Below are 22,371 nucleotides of genomic sequence, written 5' to 3'. Positions count from 1 at the left end.
TCTCTATTAGGCAAGTTCTCTTACATCGACCGCTTAAGAGTCGCGCTGTAAGAAGAAACAACCTCTCCTCTTCCTCTCCGCCATCTCCTCGGCAGCCACAAAACAGCAACTTTGCGTGAGTGCCTCTCCATCCATGTTGGCCAGGCTGGTGTCCAGACAGGCAATGCCTGCTGGGAGCTCTACTGCCTGGAACATGGCATCCAGCCCAATGGCCAGATGCCAAGTGACAAGACCACTAGGGGAGGAGACAACTCCTTCAACACCTTCTTCAGTGAGACAGGCGCTGGCAAGCATGTGCCCAGGGCAGTGTTCGTAGACCTGGAACCCACAGTCATTGATGAAGTTCGCACTGACACCTACCGCCAGATCTTCCATCCTGAGCAGCTCATCACAGGCAAAGAAGATGCTGTCAATAACTATGCCTGCAGTCACTACAACATTGGCAAGGAGATCATCGACCTCATCTTGGACCGACTTCGGAAACTGGCTGACCAGTGTACAGGTCTTCAGGGCTTCTTGGTTTTCTACAGCTTTAGTGGGGGAACTGGTTCTGGGTTCACCTCCCTGCTGATGGAATATCTCTCTGTCGATTATGGCAAGAAGTCCAAGCTGGAGTTCTCCATTTACCCAGCCCCCCAGGTTTCCACAGCTGTAGTTGAGCCCTGCAACTCCATCCTCACCACACACACCACCCTGGAGCACTCTGATTGTGTCTTCACGGTAGACGAGGCCATCTATGACATCTGTCGTAGAAACCTCAATATTGAGCCAGCAACCTACACAAACCTGAATAGGTTGACAGTTCAAATTGTATCCTCCATCACTGCTTCCCTGAGGTTTGATGGAGCCCTGAATGTCGATTTGACAGAATTCCAAAACAACCTGGTACCCTATTCTCACATCCACTTCTCTCTGGCCACATATGCTCCTGTCATCTCTGCTGAGAAAGCCTACCATGAACAGCTTTCTGTAGCAGAGATCACCAATGCTTGCTTTGAGCCAGCCAACCAGATGGTGAAATGTGACCCTCACCATGGTAAATACATGGCTTGCTGCCTGCTGTACCGTAGCGACGTGGTCCCCAAAGATGTCAATGCTACCATTGCCACCATCAAGACCAAGCGTACCATCCAGTTTGTGGACTGGTGCCCCACTGGCTTCAAAGTTGGCATCAATTACCAGCCTCCCACAGTGGTACCCGGTGGAGACCTGGCCAAAGTACAGTAAGCTGTGTGCATGCTGAGCAACACCACAGCCATTGTTGAGGCCTGGGCTCACCTGGACCACAAATTTGACCTGATGTATGCCAAGAGTGCCTTTGTTCACTGGTATGTGGGTGAGGGAATGGAGGAAGGAGAGTTTTCTGAGGCCCGTGAGGACATGTCTGCCTTGAGAAGGATTATGAGGTTGGTGTAGATTCTGTTGGAGGGAGAGGAAGAAGGAGAGGAATACTCAAGTTAAAATGTCACAAAGGTGCTGCTTTTACAGGGAAGCTTATTCTGTTTTAAACACTGAAAAGTTGTGGTCTGATCAGTTAATTTGTATGTAGCAGTGTATACTCTCATATACAATTACTGACCTATGCTTTAAAACACTACGCTTTGTTACAGGCCCAAGCTATCCATTACTCTGATGGATTTGAATAAAGTATTCCCTGTCTTAAATGAAAAAAAAATTTCGCTGTTAGGATATCCCTATGCCTCTTTCCTTCATTCAACACTTAATTTACTGAACACCTATTGTGTGCTAGGAAGCATTGTTTAACATCACGAAAAACAAGGATTTAAAGGTCTGAACATAGGGAATTGGTTACGAAATTATAAATCATGCATACAACAGAATATAATGCAGCCATTGAAAACGTTATAGAAGTATACAGTACGACAGGGAACAGGGGTCCATATATTAGGTGGTAACAGCGAATCTAAAAATACAATTTCTATATTGGTTTGGAGAAAAAGCTTAAAAAGAGACAATTTGAGAAAAACTGAGGAAATGTGAATATGGACTGGATATTAGATAATATTAAGAAAAAAGAACAAATTCCCTACATGTGATAACGGTAATGTGGTTTTGTAGGTACTTATTTGTAAGACATGCATGCTGAAGGATTTAAGGATGAAGTGTCATTCTTCCTATGCTTCAGAAAAATTAAACATGCATATGTCCATATAAATCAAATATGGTGAACTCTTAACAACTGTTGAATTTAGCAGGTGATACACAGGTGCTCATTGTGTTCTTTCAGCATTTTTATGTTTGAAAATTTTAATAAAAGGTTGGAAGGAAGGTAATTTTTTAAAGAGTATTTTTGAAAAAAATGTATCTTTATGCTACACAGGCATAAAGAAAAGACCTGAAGAATATACTGTGCACCAACATGTTAACAATATTTGTCTATGAATGGAAGGATTTCAGGAAAGTTCTATGTTTATTAGTACTTTTTAACAATAAAGCCATGTATACTTCAATAATCATGAAGAACAGTACTTAAAAATGAAGTTAGGAAAGCATTTTCAAACAAGAGTTTGAAATAAATGAGCAAATGACAACTAAAGTTCCATGCCCAAAGCATTATTAAATGGTTTTGCAAACTCTAAAGCAACATGCAAATTTAATATTATACAAGTAATAACAGATTGTTGTCTGGACACCACAAAGTTTTTAAATTTCTACTTACATGAGTAATTTATACCATTCTCACAGTATAAAAATTCAAGCAATTCATGGTAAAGACTGCAGGGGGTGGGAAGGGACTACTGGGTTAAAGTATTATTAAAATTACCAACATCCTCAAAACACTTGATGCAAAAATGTTAAAAAGGATCAATTTGGGATAGGGTAGAAAAAGTTTTTGCTGCATTATTCTCAGTACACTTCAGTATATTTAAAATTTCTTATAACAGAAATGCAAAATTACAAAAAAAAGCTTAAGTTCCTTGACCACTCCTCCCAAATAAACTCATCAGTTTACCCTAGTTTTTAAAAAATATATAAACAGCATCACACAGTATATACTATCTTGCAACTTGCCACAATTATCTCCAAAACAGCTGTATTAATTTATATTACTTGTGGGTAGTATTCCAAGACCAGACTCTTCCCTATATTTTTGTCATTACTTGGTATCACCAAATTATTTTTTGCCAATCTAATGGTTAAAAAGATCTCACTTTAATTTGCATTTCTGATGTTTAGTTTATCTTTTCTGGTTACTGGACATTTTTCGTTCCTATTCTGAGAAAAGCCTGTCCCTAATTTTCTATTGGATTCTTAAAATGTTACTCTTATCATTAAGGTGAGAACAATCCAAGAAAAATGTTAATGGTGACTGAATATCATTGTGGGAGTAGGCATCTTTTCCCAAAGTAAGAACACATTTTCTAGTTTTTCCTAAATTAATTCAGTAATAGAAACTAGAAAATGATGATAAAGTGGGTAAAAAAAACCCTTCTGGATGAAAGTACTACTTTCAGGGTACTCTAATACAGGAGTACATAACACCCTTAAAGAGCTCATAAAATCTAGCTCAAAGAAATAAACATATCTAAAGTACAAGTCTAATGAGGTAAAGAAATAATGGTTGAAGCTATTAATTCATTTGGAATATATTTCACTAACTTTGTTTGCACAGCATTTTTGAGTTGATGATATACTTTTCATGTATCTTGTTTAACTCTAACAAAATTGTGTCACATTCTCTGATGCCCTCCTATAAACTGCTATAGCACTTTTTTTGTTTACTCATATTATTATACTCATTCCTTTGAGTATGATTTACAAGTCTTCCTGCCCTGGTAGACCACACTGTCCTCCATTCTTCAGTTGTTCATATTTGTATTTCCAGCATCTGGCACTACTGAGTACATTCTCAAGTACTTGTTGAGTGAATGAGATACCATCATTCTCATGTAAAGGATGAGAAAACTGGCTCAGTGATGAAGTAATTTGCCCCAAGTAACATAGCAATTAGGTATTTATTTTACATAAACTACAATGGCCTTATCTTTGTAGGGTACTCTATAATTTAAACATTTTAAAATACATCATCTCACTTTAATGCTCACAGCAACCTACGAAGCAGGCTTTTTGATTATCATTTTGTAAGAATGAAAATTTAGTGATAAACCCTAGGCCCACTCAAATCCTAGCTTATATGAAGTATAGCTGTTTCTTTACATACTGTGTATAGGAGCCTCAATGTTTATGTAGCAAACATCTTGGAGGGGGTGGAAAGGGAAAGAAGAAGGTGAAAGATAGTTAAAGCAACAGGACAGAGGCTGGAGACCAGGTGTAGGTCCACCTAAAGACCATAAACTTGTGATATCGCAGTGTCAACTGCATGTGCCACTTTGAAATCCAATCTTGGCCCAAAGGTTTTTCTTGACATTACCCTGTATTCACAGAAGACAACTGCAGGCTTTCTCACCTATCAGCAGTCACAAAAGCTGGGAAGGGATACAGAGCTAAGGAGGGCTTTGATAAACAACAGACAGGTTGTATCATGCATAGACAAAGCAGGGGAAGAAAATGGTAACACAAAGGAAAAGGCCAAGGAACTTTAAATATGATCTCACATACAGTCCTAAACTGGACTGTGAGTTTCTCAAGGGCAGAGACTAACTCTCATTCATTTAACGTCCCTAGCTCCTTGTACTTAGAAACACTTAGTGAATGCTTGTTGAACTGAAAAGAGGTAAGATGTGAGGGGTAAAAAGAAGATATAATATTAACATCAGTAACAACAGCGACACCAACAATGGTTTCCAATTTATTGAGCACTTACTATGTGCCATGTGCTGTATTTTATGTAATATATGAAATGTTAAAAGTGCTACTCAAGTATGTTAACAGTGGTGATACTGATGACTATTGGGAAGACTCATCATAGGTTACTAAGATTACGGCAGAACCTTGAACAGAACAAACTAAAACAGCACGGGGCTGTGTAGCTGGAGGGAGGGAAATCAAGGAAACCAAAGTATTGCACATCACCACAGAGCTGGATAAGATCATTCTGAGGGTATGAGTGTCACTCCTAAGGTTTGGCAAAGTGAAAAACTACTCTGGTGGAACATTCAGTTATCACTGGCCAGAGACTCAGACTCAAAATGAACAAAGAACAAATATCATTCCTTCCTACCACAGACCTGAAGGGCCCAGAAAGGCTTTGCTAACTGACCATCAATCACTTTACTGTGACTGCCTATCCTTGAGCTATTAGAGGGGTTAAGTAAAATAATACATTAAAGAAATTACCGTCTCTTGACGACCTACAGTTTACTAACTACCTTATATTTTCTCATTTAATCCCAATAACCTTACACAAATAAGGTATTTTTCCAGAAGAGACAACTGATAGGTCCAGGAACAAAACTAGTTAAGTGGCCAGCAAAAAATTTAAAAATTGAGCATTTATTTATTCTGCCTTTCTTATATAAATATCACTTGCCAATATATGAAAACAAAATGATAGAACATCACCATTTTGCAACTCCCAATGAATTAATAATGGACCTAAGCTTTTAGGCAGCAGTGGCTGTTAACATCAAAAAAAGAAGAAGAAAAAAAGAAGAGGAATTCAAGACACTACTACAACTTAACAAATGTGAATGAACACATCACCACCAATGTCCTCGCCAAAGGGAATGAACCTGAATTTATAAAGCCTCTTGATCTAGCTGTCAATTTTCAGGAAATACAGAGGACAGAACATGTTGAACTGTACTGAGCATGCAATCAGCAAAATTCAGCCTGTGGAAAACTCTACAGGTCAAATGGCCTGAGTTCTTCAATAGATAAAAAGTATAAAGAAAAGGGAAAAAAGAAAGCTACAGATACTTAAAACAGAATATGAAAAAGCTACTACAAAGTCAGAATAGCAGATATTTTCCAGAGGGAGGAAGGATGCTGTGATGGGGATGGGCACATGGAAAAACATCTAGGGTGAGAAGAAAAGTTCTATTTCTTGACTTGGGTGGTGGTTACAAAAGTGCCTTAAAATAATTTATTAAACTGTAAATTTGTTTTGAGGTGGTTTTACATATCTGTATTCTATATATTTTTTACAATAAAAGGAAAACATTTAAATCACATTAAAGCTACTTACATAAAGTATGATTCCATTTGTATGAAATGCCCAGAATAGGCAAATCTATAGAAATATAAAGTAGATTAGTGGTTGCCAAGCACTGGGGTGGTTGGGAGAAAGAAGAAGGGGAGTGACTACTAATAGACACCGGGTTTCCTTTAAGGGTGATGAAAATGTTCTAAAATTGATGTAGTAATGGTTGTACAACTGTGAACATACTAAATAAAAACTGTTTAAATGGATGAATTATATGGTATCTGAATTCTACCTCAATAAAGCTGTTTTTAAAAAAAGTGTAAGACACCCCAGTTAAACCAAGACACACTTTTAAAATAAAACTAGGGTGGAGCCTGAGAACCTGCATTTCTCAAAAGTTCCCAAGTGATGATGCTGATCTAGGGACCACATTTTGAGAACCACTGCAACAAAAGATTTCAAAACTGCTTCAAGCTGAAGGCAGTACTAACCAACACTGAAGAGTCAAGTGTTCATCAGGACTGGCAAAGTAGTCCTGAATAAAAAATTAACACTGTGCCAAACACTGTTCTATTCCATTGGTTCCCTGATCATCAACACCAGAATCTCCTTGGGAACTTGTTGGAAATGTAAGTTCTTGGGTCCCATCCAGACCTACAGAATCAGAAACTCTGGGTTAAGGCCCAGCAATCTGTGTTTCAGCAAGTCCTCTAGGTGGTTCTGATGTTCCCTAAACTTTCAGAACCACTGTTCTAAGCACTTTATATGCATCAATTCAGCTAAATATCTCTAAAACCCTATGAGGTAGCTAACACTATTATTAGTATTTTACAGATTAAAAATTGTGGCACTGAGGTTAAATAACCTGCACAAGATGACACAACTGGTAAGAAATGGAGTCAGAACTTGAACCCAGAAAACCTGGGTTCTTAATCACTGCTGGGAGATCGCTCTGCTTATAAGAACTCAATCAGCAGAATGCAATAACTAGTGGTGGAACTTCAAAAATAAAAACCAAAGACCCGGAGAAATATGCCTCACTATAAAGACAGGCAAATAAAATAATTGCAGCAAATAATATAATCATTAAAGCAATCCTTCAAATGTGTTCCGAAATATAAGCAGCCAGCAAATACAATATACCTAAATATTTCCAGAGCAATTATCTCTGGTCCCTAATTATTAGGACTTAAAACCTGGGTTATGCTAAAGATGGTACATAAATTCATGACAGTATGTTCACACTTCCTAATTGTTAAAATCTAAATTATTATACTAAAAAGTCATTCCAGAATAATTTAGATGTCCCTACTTCTAGAAGTCACTTTTAGTCACTAAAGATTATAGAAAAGGAAAAACTGCTTTCTTTCAACATCTAAGATTATACAATCAGAATCTCAGAGTTGAAAAATAATTTTCACATTCACCTAGTCCAATCAGCAACCCAGACTGAATCAACCTGTAATACCGATCTCCATTTAATGATACATTCATAAGAAGCTAAAAGAAATCCCAACTTTCTATAAAATCACATTCTGGAACCAATCCATGTCACCACTGTAATTTTTAAAGTCAAATGATTAAACCTTTTTAAGGGAACTAAAAGTCGAAAATGTTCAGGTTAACATCCCAAACAAAACCTACAGCTGTTTTACTAACAGAGAACCACTCCTTCACTATCTGAAAGTGTTTCTATAACAAAGCTGGTCAACAAGTACTTCAAGTTTTAACAACTCAACCCCTATGACACATTAAATGAGAAGGCTCCCAAAGAATCTTCTGAGCCGAATTATTCCTGACATTAACATGTAAACATCTGGTAACCAGTTATTGAGGAAACGAGTCAGAGAACAATACAGCAAAACACCCAACTGCTTGTGACTTGAATCAACCTTACAGATTAGTGAGATCACTGTAAAGCAGCCAAAACTGGTTACAGCTACACATCAGATTTTAACAACTTAATCCAACTGCAAGAGAGGTAACATGGAATGTGAAGGGCAAATATTTTCAAAGCAACCAATTTTGGCATTTCAGTAATACTTCGAATCCATGGTTGAAAACACACAATGAAAGGGGAAAAAAACCAACAGAATTTCCATTGTAAACTTGTAACTCTGGAAAGCTCTGTCCCCAAAATCTATATTTATGCTAGTTTCACAAACTCAGGATTAGAAGGTTTAAGTGATCTTCTTCAAATTCCTAACTACAGAAAACTCAGGACAAGGGTAAATATCTAATCACTCTACAATGAGTGCTCAAATTGTTTTGTTGAATGAATGGATTTTAGTGTAATTCCCAAGAAATCACTTCTTTAATACTTAAGTCAATTTACAACTAGGGATCCGATTTCTTCATTAATGATCAAAGAAGCAAAAGGCCTGAACTCATGATCCATAGCACTGGTGATTCACAATCATATTTCATCTAAATACTTCAGAAACTTTCATTCACGACCTCTAGCCCTCTCTGCCCCTTCAATTTGAAATCACTTTCATTTTAAAGGTAGGCACAAGTGGCCTTGCTCTGCCCTCATGTGTGCTTAAGTCAAAGGCTGGCTGTGCAACTTCCATCCCCAGGTTTTGACCATGGAAAGGACACATAGACCCTATGATGGTCAATGCTGCACAAGGAAAGAAATGAACAGTTTATATGACTCTATACTGGGAGGACAACATTTCCTGAAGAAATTAAAAAAAAAAAACAAGAATAGGAAAACCACAGTTGAGTATAATAGCTGAAAATCAGGATGTAAGTCAAAGCTCTCAAAAATTGTTCAGTACTGCCATTTCAAAAATTGTATTCGAGCCAGAGGAACTCATCACTAAGTCTTAACAACTTAGAAGTTATACGCCAGAGCAGGGGAGATACCAACATCAAAAGAATAAAAAGCAGCGTTATAAAATAGCATAAAAATAACTAAACCACCTAAGGAAATTGAAACCATGATGAAAAACCCCAAAGGCACAATCAGGTCATTATCTAGGAAACATTAGCTTCTTCCACAAGGAGGCCTACTTTTCATGCAGAGCAGTAAGCAGGGCCAAGACATGGAACTGAAGTCAGGTATCAATTAAATCAGACTACCACAGAAAAAGGACTCCATGATTAGTTATTTTGGGATAGTGCCTAGGCCAGCATTATCAACTCCAACTGGGATACAGGAGATTACTGTCATTGTTCCACTATAATGGGGTCCTCCAGGGTCTTTAACTTAGGAAGAATGGGTTAGATACCACTTTTGGGATGTAACAACCAGACATGGGGGGAACCCTATAGGACAATTTCTTCAACAAATAAATCTGAAGGGAGAAAAAAGGGAGGCAATGTGCAGATTAAAATAAATTTAAGACATGTATCAACCCTCCTTTGTGCTAAATGGACTTTCTTTGGATCCTGATTCAAACAAACTAAAATTTGAACACTAGCTTCATATTTGGTATTTTAAAAAGTCAGTTAATTTTTTGAGTTGTGATAATGGTTTTGAAGTTATGTTTAAAAGAGCCCTTTGTCTTTTAGAGATACAAATATTCTGCAAATAGAAAGAAAACAACAGCAGAGGTTTATTTCAAAAATAACCCAGGGGGTAGGGAGTGAAGGGCTGCAGTGGGTAGAAGTATAGACGAAATAGAATGGCTATAAGTTGGTAACAGGTGATGGATACACAGGGGGATCATTATATTATCCAATTATTTTCTGTTTGAAAAACTTCAAAGCATTAAAAAAGGATTGGTTAAATATAGAATCTTGCAATTTTATCTTTTAAATACTTAAGTTGGCTGAAAAAAATCAAGTATAGACAATTCATTTAAATTTTAATTTAGTAATGAGCTCTATCTACCTCAGCACAAGAAATAGCCAGTGCCACATCAAATCCAGACAACAGAAGAACCAAAGGGGCTCAATTACAGAATGGAAATACATACACTCCCACAATCTCCATTCCAAGAAATAAAATACAAACACTATCCACAAAGATCCACAAAAACTAACCTAAAATCACAGCCAATCATACTCATCCTGGTGGGAAATTCCAATGCTGCTCCAATAGCTTCCTGAACCTTCCTGACCAGTTGGTCTTCTGGTTCCTCTGGAGCTCTAACTCACTCAGGTCAGACTACTGGAGGACCTACAAAAAAAAGGAGGGGGGAGAGACACACAACACGTTTATTAGGGTGTGGGGGAGCTAACCATTATATAAATGTTCAAACATAATCACAGTTATTATTTCTTAAGCAATAGCCCTCACATATCAATTTGCATTTTTTAGGACCTGCTTTTAGCAATAACAAGAATTCACAACCAAAACTAAAACAATTCTTTTAATCTGACATTTAGACAAAACCTCTGCAAACTCAACTCAGTTCTCAATCCAAATGAAATTATAGGGAGTCATTATTTTATACACAATTTTATATCCTCACTGTGAACTGATACTAAGGCAATGTTAAATTCATTACTTTTTTGTGAAAAAAATTGCATACATAAATTATTTTTCACCCTCATACATACTTTTTGGCCATACTGGGAGACAAATGATAAAACACCCTGGAAACTCAGGTTGAACTTTGCTACTGAACCTTAGACAAAGTTTTTAACTGGTATTGCCACTCCTTCCTCTCTTCTCAAAGATCAACCTAGAATAAATTAAACTTTTTAGATCATACCTAGATTATCATTCCCAGATTTATTCTAGTTCTGAATGACACAAGTCAAATTGAGGTTTAATTTCTGATCTCTGCTTGACCGACTATGAAGAACACCAAGGCAAAACAGAAAGCAATCTCTCCTATCCTACAATGGAAAAGGGGGAAAATTCTATTACTTTCAAAGCACTTCAAACTGGAATAAAGCAAACCCTAAATCTCAAAACCAGTGAGTGTCTGTCTGCACATAGTTAATTACCGTATGGTTACCCATGGTAAATTTTCAATCCTACATAAATTTTTATCATTATATTCCTATTTCAAACCCCATCATCCATCCTAGGTAATCAGAAAAAAGCATTCACTTTAATATTGGTCTAATTAAAATACTAACAGTAAGGAAACCTACATCCAAATTGATTATACTCACTTCCATTTAGTAAGAATGTTGGAAAATATAAAATGGCAAAAACACAACCAGAAGTAGTGTATTAAAGAAATGTCAGTAATTCACTTTGGAAAAGAAGCTTGGTATCCCAAACAACCTTTCTAAACCCTCTCAAATAGGAATTATCCTGCTCAGGTAAGGCCAAGTAACAGATCCCCAGAGATTTGAAGGACCAAAGAAAGAAGGTAGGGGAAAAGCAGGATGAACACTTAAAAACTAGCCAGCATAAGTTCTCTATATTACTGTGAAAAGTATGGCACCAAATTTCATTACTTTTGTAGGGTGAATGACAGGACCAACTGCCTTTGAAGGAGTGGAAGGAGGGGGTAGGCAAGGGATGAAACACTCCTTCTAAAAGGCAGGACACCTGGGTGTGGTTCATGACAGGAACATTATCGTCGGTCATTCCAGGATGGTGATTTTGCACTAAAATTCTTAGGCTATACGGTTAACCCAGGTGGGAATCACATTCAAACGTAATGAACCATTGGAGATAAAGAGCTTGGCCTACGAGGAGGAAAAAAATACAAAAATGATAGGATTGACCTAGAAATACACTAAAAATTTACAGTTAAAGGAATAAAAATCTTGTTCTCCTCAGGTCATAAAACTACCATATGACACAGATGCATCTGCTAAGGTATTCTTACACTAAGAAAAAGTAATCACAATTTATTGTGTGCCCACCATAAGCCAGGCACTTTATAACTTGTTTAATTCTAGCAACTATTAAGCGCTATATTCCCATTACACAAATGAAAAACTGAGAATCCGAAAAGGCCACAAAATTTGATTGTGAACCCAAAGCACACAGTTATTTCTACCATACCAGGCTGCCTCCCTTGAATGAGGAATGTTGGTGCCTCCTCAATCTACGAAACACTGGGGCTAAGAGAAAACAATGCTGAACATGTAATCTAAAACGGAAACAAATGATAGGGAATTAATTGTCTATAGTAATGGTGGAATAGGGGGAGGGTAGAAAATGGCAATGACTGAGGGGCAGGAGATAATCTATCAAGGCTATTTTATTTTCTAGCACAAGGAGGGGGATAAATTTAGTGGAGCCTGACATGAGACTATCTCCTCTCTAGGGGATTCAGCGCCCATAAAAAGAGAAGGGGGCGGGGACTAGAAGGATCAAGAAATGAGAAAGATGTAAGAGGTGGTTAGCAGCAAAAAGAGACCAAGAGGCCACAGGAACTCGGAGCAAGGCTGGGAAAAGGGGAGGTTCACGAGCTTGCAAGGGGGATGGCGGGGGAAGAACAAAAAGTTGGTTTACTGGAGGGTTATCCTCTACAGCTTTTTTTCAAGTTTTTTTGTTTCTTTTGGGGGGGGGGGTGGGTGTCAAAAGGAAGGGAAGGCTAACAGCCCGGAGAAGGAAGAGCAAAGACAGCAATCATCCAACCACCAACCCATTCACTGTTCCACCTAAGAGTGGCTGAGCAGCAGAGTTGTGGAGAAATCAGTGTCCTGTGCTCCGATCAGGGTCATACAAGTGTGAAGGCTACTATGACTCCATACACGAAGATGGAATAAATGCAGAGAACAGGAAAGAGTATTCAACGCCGTGTCAAGGAAACCAATGGAAGAGGGGAACGGGACGGGTTAGGGGACTTGTGCTAAGCTCTTCCTTAGCAGGACCGGGGAAGGGGTGACAGGGAAAAGCTTTGACTCTTTCTCTTAAATACGAGCCTCAAATATCCATGCAAATGAGGAAGATTCAATCAGACGATGGAATTAGGGGGAAAGTGGGCGAGAAATATCTCAAAGGCACCAAAGCTTAACCCCTATACCTTAGTTCAAAGACCATGGAAGCTGGGGAAGTAGAGCCCACTTCAACTCAAGAAAAACTTGGGGATTCATTTGAGCCGCCGAAAGAGCGGAGAACCGAGGCGGGCCCGCGAAAGGTAGGGTGGAGGGAACCAGTCGTCGTAGGTTGATCCCCTCTACCCCACGGCCCAACTAACCCCCGACCGCACTCCCCAATGAACTCCAGGACTCTCGCCCGCCACCATTCCCAACCCGCCCACTGCGGCGGCGACAACGGAGGCGTTGACCGATTGGTGAGGTAAAGGCGGGCCCACACGCGGCTGAGGCCCGGGAAATGGTGTCTCCTCAACCAACTAGAGACGGGGTGGTCTTTACCTCAGGTTCGGTATTGGCACCTCAGTTTTTCGCCAATCGTCACCTCCTTAATGTCGGGTACCTTAGAGGCGTCACAAACGCGGACAGCCAACACCTCAGTCCCGGGTCCTAGCCGGACAGACATCAGCTTCCGCCGCCATCTTAACAGCAGGCGGACCGACCCTAGTCACTGCCCCCCCCAACCCCCGAGCTACCTCAGCCACCGCCAACGTATCCCACGAGGACGTAACCCCGCTACCGCGAGAACTCACCGGCTAAGAACAGCCCAAGCCAAAGACGTTGCCGCCGCCTCCGCGGCTACTGCAGTCTGTAGCCGAACCACGGCCACCTCCGCGCGATCCCGCGAGAACCTCTACCCGACGGGAACAGCCTGAGCCCAACCCTTCCCAGACCCCTCCTCCCACCGAAGCCGAAGTCGCTACGACTCCGCTCTCACCCTACGCGAAGCGAAAAGCAAATGACGCACCACCTCACGAAGCACCGAGGGGCGGAGCCAATCTGCCGCCGCCGGCTCCCGCAAGTGCCGTGAGAACTATCGCGATAATACGTTTTGGTATCTGCGAGACCTTCGAATTCACCGCAGGATGCCGCCCGCGCCTCGCCTTTAGGAAACACGAGATCTCGCGAGACCTGGGGCACGCTCCTAAAAAGGAGAGAGGTGGGGCCTCATGAAAATGACTGGGAGTTTTCGGGGGAAGGGAGGAACCTCCCGTCCTGCAGGGATCTCGCCTACCACGAGGTTTCCGACCCACTGCGGAGCTGGCTGCCAAACCTCGCGATGACACAGCTCAGCGCCAAATCTCGGCCATGTCCTGAAAACTGCCTCCGCCCCCGATCTAAGGTGTCTAGAGCCTAGTGCTTGAGGAAAATTTAAAAAGTCAACCTGTTTATTCTCACGCTTCCGGGCAGAGCTGTACCAATTAGACAAACTCCATTCTGGAAGAGGAGCAATGGGTCTGCCATTGTTACCTGCCTCCAGGAATCACATATTATCCTGGACTAACACATAAAAGACGTTCAGTCTCACAATAACCACGCAAATGCAAATGCAAACAATGACATAACATTTTTTTGTCCATCAGATCGGAAAAAAAATTAAGACCGATAATATCCAGACTCCTTCCCTCGCCGCACTGCAGGCTTACTGAATCCATCTTAATCTAACTAAAGACTCATACCGTTCGTTCTTAGCTCCAAAGCCACTAATTTTAACTCCTGAGGCTTTACCTTGGCATAACCAAAAGATCCAATAAAGTGGTTTTCTCCAAACAAAGGAGTCTGCCCTCAAAGGAAAATTCAAGCTTCCAAAGGGGTGGGGGGGTGGGGGGAGTGCGTGCTTGAAGCCTTTAATATGGCAGTTTTTCCACGTCTGGCCAACAATGTTTCTCCAATAAATCTTGGGATCCAATCTGGTTCGATACGTGGGCTTTCCTATTCTAATGCATTGTTTTGTCTATTCTAATTTATATATTGTTCTTTTAGAGTACATTTTTAATAGCTGGTAGTACAAATACCCCCATCTTTACTCATCTTTTAAAAATATTTTGTCGGTTATTCTTAGCCATCTTTTTTCCGGATGAACTTTAGAATCGTATTAAGTTCCAAACACTTGATGTATTTATTGAAATTGCATGAATTGTATAAATCAACATAGGAAAAATGGACATCACTACAAATTTGAGACTTCTTATTCAGAAGCATGGTATCCCTTCTCCCTGTATGCAAACGTTCTTTTATTATATTACTCAGTAAAGTTTTGTAGTTTACTTCTAGGTATTTTTATTCGTTTTTCTTGCTATTGGGAATGGGTTTTTTTAAGCATTAAATTTTCGAGATGTTTATTGCTTATAGATAGAAAGACTATTGATATTTGCCTATTTACTTTTGTAATTGGAAAAATAAAAAATATGTTCAACTTCACTAGTAATCAGGGAAATGCAAATTAAAACAATGACATACCATTTTTTGCCCTTTAAGTTGTCCAAAATTACAAAGATTGATAATAATTCATGTTGGCACAACTGTGGAAAAATGGACACTCGCACAACAGTGAAGAGTAAATTAGTACAGCCTTTTGGGAAGGCAATTTGGACAAATCAATCAAAAACCAAAACGCATATACACTTTGACCCAGCAATTACTCTTCTAAGAATATCTCCTACAGAAATACTCATACACGTGCACGAAACATATATATTTTTGTGTATATATAAATATATATATATATACGCACACAAGCCCATTCATTATAGCATTGCTTGTAACGGCCCCCTCCCTCCCCCAAAAGGGAAACAAGCCAATGTACATCAATCGGGAAATGGTTAAATAAACTGTAGTACAATCATACAATGCAGCTGTTTATAAATGAGATAAATTTAGATCCCTGATATAGGAAGATCTACAAGATATATTAAGTTTTTAAAAAGCAATTAGCCGAAATGAATGTGTGTGCGTGTGTGTGTGCGTGTGTGTAGTACCTTTAGATACCAAAACATACGTATACAACACCTAGTAGTTCCCCGCGAAGCCTGCCTGCCAGCCCCTCATCTTCCCCCTCCTGCGAGGCCGCCTTCCTCGAACCCCTGAGAGAAATGCCGAAGGCCCGGCCTTTACTCCCTCTCTAGGGCCACTCGGCCACGACTAATGCCGGTACCTCGCATCCCCACTGTCGGCCGCTCTCTCGCCGCGCTGCCGGCCGCTGCCGGGCTGCCCCCAAAGATGCGGCGAGCTCACCACTGGCGCCGGCCGAGGCCTGGGGGAGGGGAGAGAAGGCGGGGTTGAGGGAGGGCTGAGGCAGGCCTCCGGGCCCCTTCACCAGCCTCTCCCGCAGGCTCCCCAAGGCCGCCACCTCCGCGCCTCCGCGCAGGGTCCCGTGGGAACAACCCCCCGAGAAGAGCCGAGGACGGCCGCGAGAGCAAAGCCCGCCCCCCAGACCAGGGGAAGACGCTCACCTCCGCGGCGGTAGCTCCGCGGGGCCCGCAGGACCGTTCCGGGTCCGCGGCCCTGCTTCAGACCTGCTCCCCTCGCTCGCCCTCCGTCGAAAACCTTCCCCTCCGGCTCTCCTCACACTCGATCTGAGGCTCCGCCCCCCGTGCGAGAAGCCCCGCCCCTGCCCCTTGGGAGGACGCTCCCTCCGTGGTGAAGCCAGGTCCCCTGCAGGGTACCGCGCCAGGGCTACTCCAGGCCCACCAAACCCAACCATAGAGGATAGTAGGGTCGCTAAGGAATTGGGACTTGATTCGAGGCACGATGGAAACCGCTGAAGGGTGACGTGATTTGATTTGACTTTGTTTAAAAATTAGTCTCTCCAGCTGCCTAGCGAAGAATGGGGGGCAAGAGGGCAAGCGGGGACACAGTGTGGAGGGCGGGAGACGACGGGAGCGCCTATCACAGTGAGTTCACACGGGCAAACCCTTAGAGCACTTACTTCAGTCACATAGTAAGCCCTCAATAAACATTCTCTTTTTCTCCTTGGTATTATTTGGGGTGAAGGTGCGATTGGCAAAAAGCTTATAGAGGATCTACATCTGTGAATGCATAGGAATAAAAAGGATCTGGTGGGGATTAGCGCTATTTATTAACAGTACTTCATCTGCGGTGCAGAATGAGATTGGAGGGTGAGAAGAGCAGGGAGCTTTGACTCGCAACTAGATAATTCGCTAAGATTTGAATTTTTAACAAAAAACATCTATTAACTCAGTATTTTAAAGTACAGAGACAAAAGCACTATCCGAACTACTCTTGAGACAAAGAAAATAAAAACTGTAGTTATAACCTCCAGTCCTAATTCCAACCGTCCAGAGCAGTGGTTCATGCCCCGAATTGAGAATATGATCAATGGATTCACTGCCCGCCAAATATATATTTACATAAGAAATTTTCGGTATAATCTTAGCTTTATGGAGGCCCCTTTGAGACAGATTGACCCATTAAATATTCTTACAACACTGTTTATAATGGGTAAACGTTATTCCCATTGTAATGCTAATTATTTATTTAACCAAGACTGGGTTTTAGGTCTTTCTTAAATTATAAGAAATACAGAGATGAAGTTTGATGTAACTAAATATGTGTATATTTCTGAGAATTTTCTCAAGGAGAAATTTGTAGAAATGGAGTAGTTGGAGTCAAAAGGTCACTACTCCCCAAAACACAGACCAGGCTCTCTAGAACAGTTAACAATATACAGTCCCACCAGAAATATATCAGAATTCCAGTTTATTTAAATATTCCCATACTGTCATCAATACTGCTATTATAGTTTTCAAAAAAACTCTTTAATTTAATAAGGACTTTGATTTTAATTCCAATCTCTCACAGCATCTGCATTAATTCTTATAATCCACTCCTAATTCTAACCCTTAAATTTCTACTGTCAATTCCTAGGCCCCATAAAGTCTAGTTCTCCAACTCCTAATTCTAAAATCCCACATACCCCACAACCCTAGTTTTATTTTATTTTTTTCTCACAACCCTAGTTTTAAATTCAACCTGCAGCAGCCTTAAGTTCTCTTGCCAACTCCACTTTTACAGTCCTAATTTCAACCAACATCCCCCTACACACATACACACACACACACACACACACACACACGCACATGTTGTTTCTATTTTTTAATTGTTGACTATTTAGAAAATATATGAAAGCATAAAGAAAATACCAAAAGATAAAAAACTTGTAATCCTATCACCTAGAGAGGATCACTATAAATGTTTTGGTTTTATGTCCTCCCAGCTTTTTTCTATGCATTTTATATGTGTTTCTTGTTCTAAACAAAAATATTATCATAATATGTTATTATTTAATAACCTAGTGAATATTTGTCATGTCATTAAATATTTGTCTATAACATAATTTTAATGGCAACATGAAGCATCCCTTTCTTTAACATGTAATTAGCTTTGTTTTTGTTCTTTTTTTCATTTAAAAATGTTTGCCTAATTACACATGAATGAATGCATTATTGCAAAACACTAAAAACAGATAAATGTAAAGTTACTCATACATTTCTATATACATATAGAAATAAATAGCTTTGTTTTGTGGTTTTTACTTTTTAAAAATACAAATGGCATCCTATTTTATGTATTGTTCTAATTGCTTTATTCACTTACTATGTCTTTCTATGTCAAAATATTTTCATATGTTTGTTGGCTATTTGCTTGTGTTGTGACTTTGCCTGTTTATATCTTTTATCTGTTTTCCAACTGGATTGTTTGACTTCTTATTATTAAATTATGTAGTCTGGATATAAATCTTTATTACATGTGTGGGAAATTTTTTTGCAGATTTTTCCTTATTTTTAACCTTTATTTATGGGATCTTTTTGGATATAGATGTTTTAAATGTTGATGTATTCATATATTTGTCAATCATTTCTTTTATGGCTTTTGCATTTGAATCTTGCATCAGAATACCTTTCTACTCCAAGATTAGGAACATTGTTGTATATTTCCTTGTAATATTTTAGAATTTTTTATATTTAGCTCTTTAATTTTCTGGATTTTTTTGGTAAACATTTTTCTAAGTCATTAAATATTCTAACAATAGTGTGTTTAATAGGTGAATATTACTCCATTGTAATATGAATTATTTATTAGTATTTTCACAGGGCCCTAAACGTTAATTGAACAGATTATTCTTTCCTTTTATCAAAAAACAAATTCCTAAGTATATATATGGGTTTGAATGTAAATCATCAGATCAATAGTCCTAAAATCCACCAGCATCAATGCCAAACTTTTTTAAGCACTTGAGGTTTAATTATTATTATTTCATATCTGCTAGAGCAGGCTCCTCTGTCTTTTTTTTTCACAGAAATTTCTTGACAATTCTGGTGCATTTTCTTTTCCAGATGAATTTTTAAATTAGCTTGTAAAGTTCTATAAGAATTCCTGTCGGGCTTTAGATTGCATACATTAATTTCATCAAACGGGCATAGGATAGTATATTTGACAAACCAGTCTTCTATTGCCATATATTCATGTTGTATCTAATTGTCCACTTTATAATCAATTCTGTATAGGACATTTAGAAAAATCTTTCCTTACCACTATAATTATTGAACTGCAATAAATTTCAATAAGGCAAAGCATAGCCACATTTTGGGGGTGGTTGATAGGCATTGCCCAATGTACTTTGAGAAAGATTTTACCAATTTACATTTCCATGGGGTGTATGGGGTGTCATCTCCCTATCCTGTTGCATGACTGGGTCATTAACAGATTTTGAACTTTTGAATTCCATAGGCTACCCATCATTGTTTTGCTGATGTAACGTATTTTGTATTTGTTTTCCATTGTCGAATAACAAATTACCACAAACTTAGCAGTTTAAAACAACATCTTATTGTCTCACTTCCATAGGTCGGAAGTCCTGGTGGGCTTGGCTGAATTTTCTGTTTAGGATCATACAATGCCAAAATCAAGGTGTCCCTAGACTTGGCTTTTATCTGGAGTTCTCTGGAGATGAATCCACTTCAAGCTCATTCAGGTTGTCAGGATTTAGTTCCTTACTGTTGTAGGACTGAGATCCCTGAGCTTCTAGAGGCCACTCACATTTTTCCTTATGTGTCCCCTTCCATCTTCAAGCCAGCAGTGGCACACTGAATTCTTCTTTTCCCTGGAATATTTCTGACTTTCTCTCCTGCCACTAACCTGAGAAAACTCTCTGCTTTTAAAAGGTTTATGTGATTAGATTAAGGCTGTTGGGATAATACAGAATAATCTCCCTATTTTAAGGGGAACCTTAATTATAACTGTAAAATCCCTTTTGCCAGGTAATGTAACATAATCACAGGTATGATATCACATCATATTCAAAGTCTGGAAATTAGGGTGGGAAATCGGGAGGAGGGGCATTCTAGGATTCTGACTACTAAATATTTATTTTCCTTTTTTTCAAACAAGTACATGAATCAATCTGGTTGTAAAAGATTCAGGCATCACAGAAGTACTGTACTCGGAGTAAAACATGAAGGACATGTTTCACCACCTTTCCCCTCATACTACCTCTATTTAGAAGTAGCCCTCTATATTTTTTGTGCATGACGGGACATCTTTTTGTAACTGGCTACCCTATTTACCTTCCTTATCAGTTCTAATATTTTTCCTATTCATTTTCTTTGGTTTTCCAGGTGGATAATGGTATCATATGCACTAATGATTTCCCTTCTTTATCATATTTATAATTCCTATATGCATTTAGTTGACATATTTTGTTTTATTGAATTTCTAGAATAAAAGGTTAAATAGTAGAAGCAACAGTGGACCTCTTTGTCTTTCTCCCAGTTTTAAGGAAACTTCTAGTGCAGTGTTTCCCAAACTCATATTCTGGGTGATAATAGGTTTTTATCTATTTAATTATGCACACTTCAAACATACAGCAAAGTTGAAGGAGATTTACAGTGAACACTTGCATACCCACAACATAAATTTTATCATTAATGTTTTGCTATGCTTGTTTTATCACATAGCTATCATCTGTCTGTCCATCAATCAAAACGTGTTATTATTTTTTTGATGCATTTCTCTCTCTTTTTACTAGATTATAGAGGATTCTCTGTTTGTTGATATTTTCAAAGGACTATTTCTCAGATTCATTTTCCTATTCTACCTTTTTCCTTTTCCTATTCTCTACTTAACAAATTATTTTTCACTTTTATGTTTATTAATATCTTCCTCTAGTTCTCTCTTAAGTTTGTTTCACTGTTTTCTTTGAAATGGCTTACATTAAATGTATGGCTTATTCATTTTCAGTCTTTCTTATTTATTTCTAAAATCATTTAAAGTTATAAATTTTCTTGTGTTTGACCTTAATATGTAGTGCTTTCATGTTCATTTATTTCTAGTCTATAATTTTGGTTTTGATTTCTTGTTTGGCCATGAGTTATTTAGAAGTGTTATTGGATTTTTGAAGTGACAACTTTTGGAGGTGGGGCTGTTTTTTGTGGTTAGAAGTTAGTTGTATTGCACTGTGGTCCAATAATGTGGCTTTTATGTTGCCTACTATTGGAAATTTATTGTGCTTTCTTTTGTGACTTATAGTATATGATCAGTTTTCACAAGGGTTGCATAGGTTTCTTTTTAAAAAACTTTACAGGATATAACTTATCTGCTTTCCTAACTGTTTTCTTTATATATTTTAATGGAATATCATTTGGAATGTATGTTTATGACGGAAGATATTCTTGGTAGCTAGTATCTTTTATATCTCCCTTTATCTTTTTAAAACTCTTTGCCATGAATACTAATATTTCTAACATTCATGCTGTTGCTCTTTTTATATATATATACGTGTTTATATATATATATATATGTATACACATTTTTATTATTTTTTCTGATTACAGAATGTCAGACAGACATAAATTATTCAAATAGAGTTAACAACTATTAGTATGGTATACATTCTTCCAGATCTTTTTCTATCTATACATGATATATATATTCTTATAATACAGATTTTTTAAACCATAAAAAGGGAAGGAATCATGCTATATATGTTTTACAGCTTGCTTTATTGACTTAATATATTCTTGACATTCTTTCTATGTCAGTGTATATATATCTACCTTATTCTTTTTAAACTAATCTCTGGAGTGGGCATTTATACAAAGTGCCTGGCCCATCATTATCTTTTTAAAATTCAACCATCACTTCTCTGATCCCTCTAAAACAAGGCACCCTGTGATACACTTTCATGATACTCTGCTATTTTACTTTATAGACACCCAAGACAGTTGTACAGTTGTGTGATTAATGTCTTTTCCCCTCTACTACACACAGACATACAAACACCCTACACACACACCCTACAGTGGACGGTGAGCTCCTCGAAAGCAAGGACTATGTCTGTTTTGTTTATATTTATATCCCAGCACCTAGCACAGTGCCTGACAATTGTATCTGTTCAATAAATATCTTTTGAAGGAATGAATGAATAAACAACTCTATGAGGCAAGTATTATGATTATGCCCATTTTACGGATTACAGAGATATACTAATTTAAGTAATAGTCACCCTATAAAAAAATCTCCTGAGGATCTTCAAAAATAAGTAG

At 38.7% G+C, this 22,371-nt stretch overlaps 1 protein-coding gene and 1 pseudogene across 12 annotated transcripts in view; one reads left to right on the top strand and one right to left on the bottom strand.

Annotated features, from left to right (window-relative positions):
* HUWE1 (HECT, UBA and WWE domain containing E3 ubiquitin protein ligase 1) overlaps positions 1-16,386 on the bottom strand; it is a 138,861-nt gene extending 122,475 nt beyond the window's left edge. For 9 of the 12 annotated variants that reach the window (XM_032475500.1, XM_032475509.1, XM_032475505.1 and 6 more), the window contains exons 1-3: positions 16,261-16,386; positions 15,963-16,061; positions 10,061-10,196 (exon numbers count right to left, since the gene is read on the bottom strand). The gene's annotated coding sequence lies outside the window, so the exon portion shown is untranslated. Of the gene's footprint in view, positions 1-10,060; positions 10,197-13,309; positions 13,444-13,560; positions 13,924-15,962; positions 16,062-16,260 lie in introns of those variants that run through there. The other 3 variants (XM_032475502.1, XM_032475501.1, XM_032475503.1) reach the window with 3 other exon arrangements.
* On the top strand, positions 118-1,558 carry LOC102522371 (annotated as a pseudogene).
* Positions 16,387-22,371: the final 5,985 nt, after the last annotated feature.

This window comes from Camelus ferus, chromosome X (genome assembly GCF_009834535.1).
Source record: "Camelus ferus isolate YT-003-E chromosome X, BCGSAC_Cfer_1.0, whole genome shotgun sequence".
In the NCBI taxonomy this organism is placed as follows: Eukaryota; Metazoa; Chordata; class Mammalia; order Artiodactyla; family Camelidae; genus Camelus; species Camelus ferus.
This window is presented reverse-complemented; position numbering and strand designations above follow the sequence as displayed.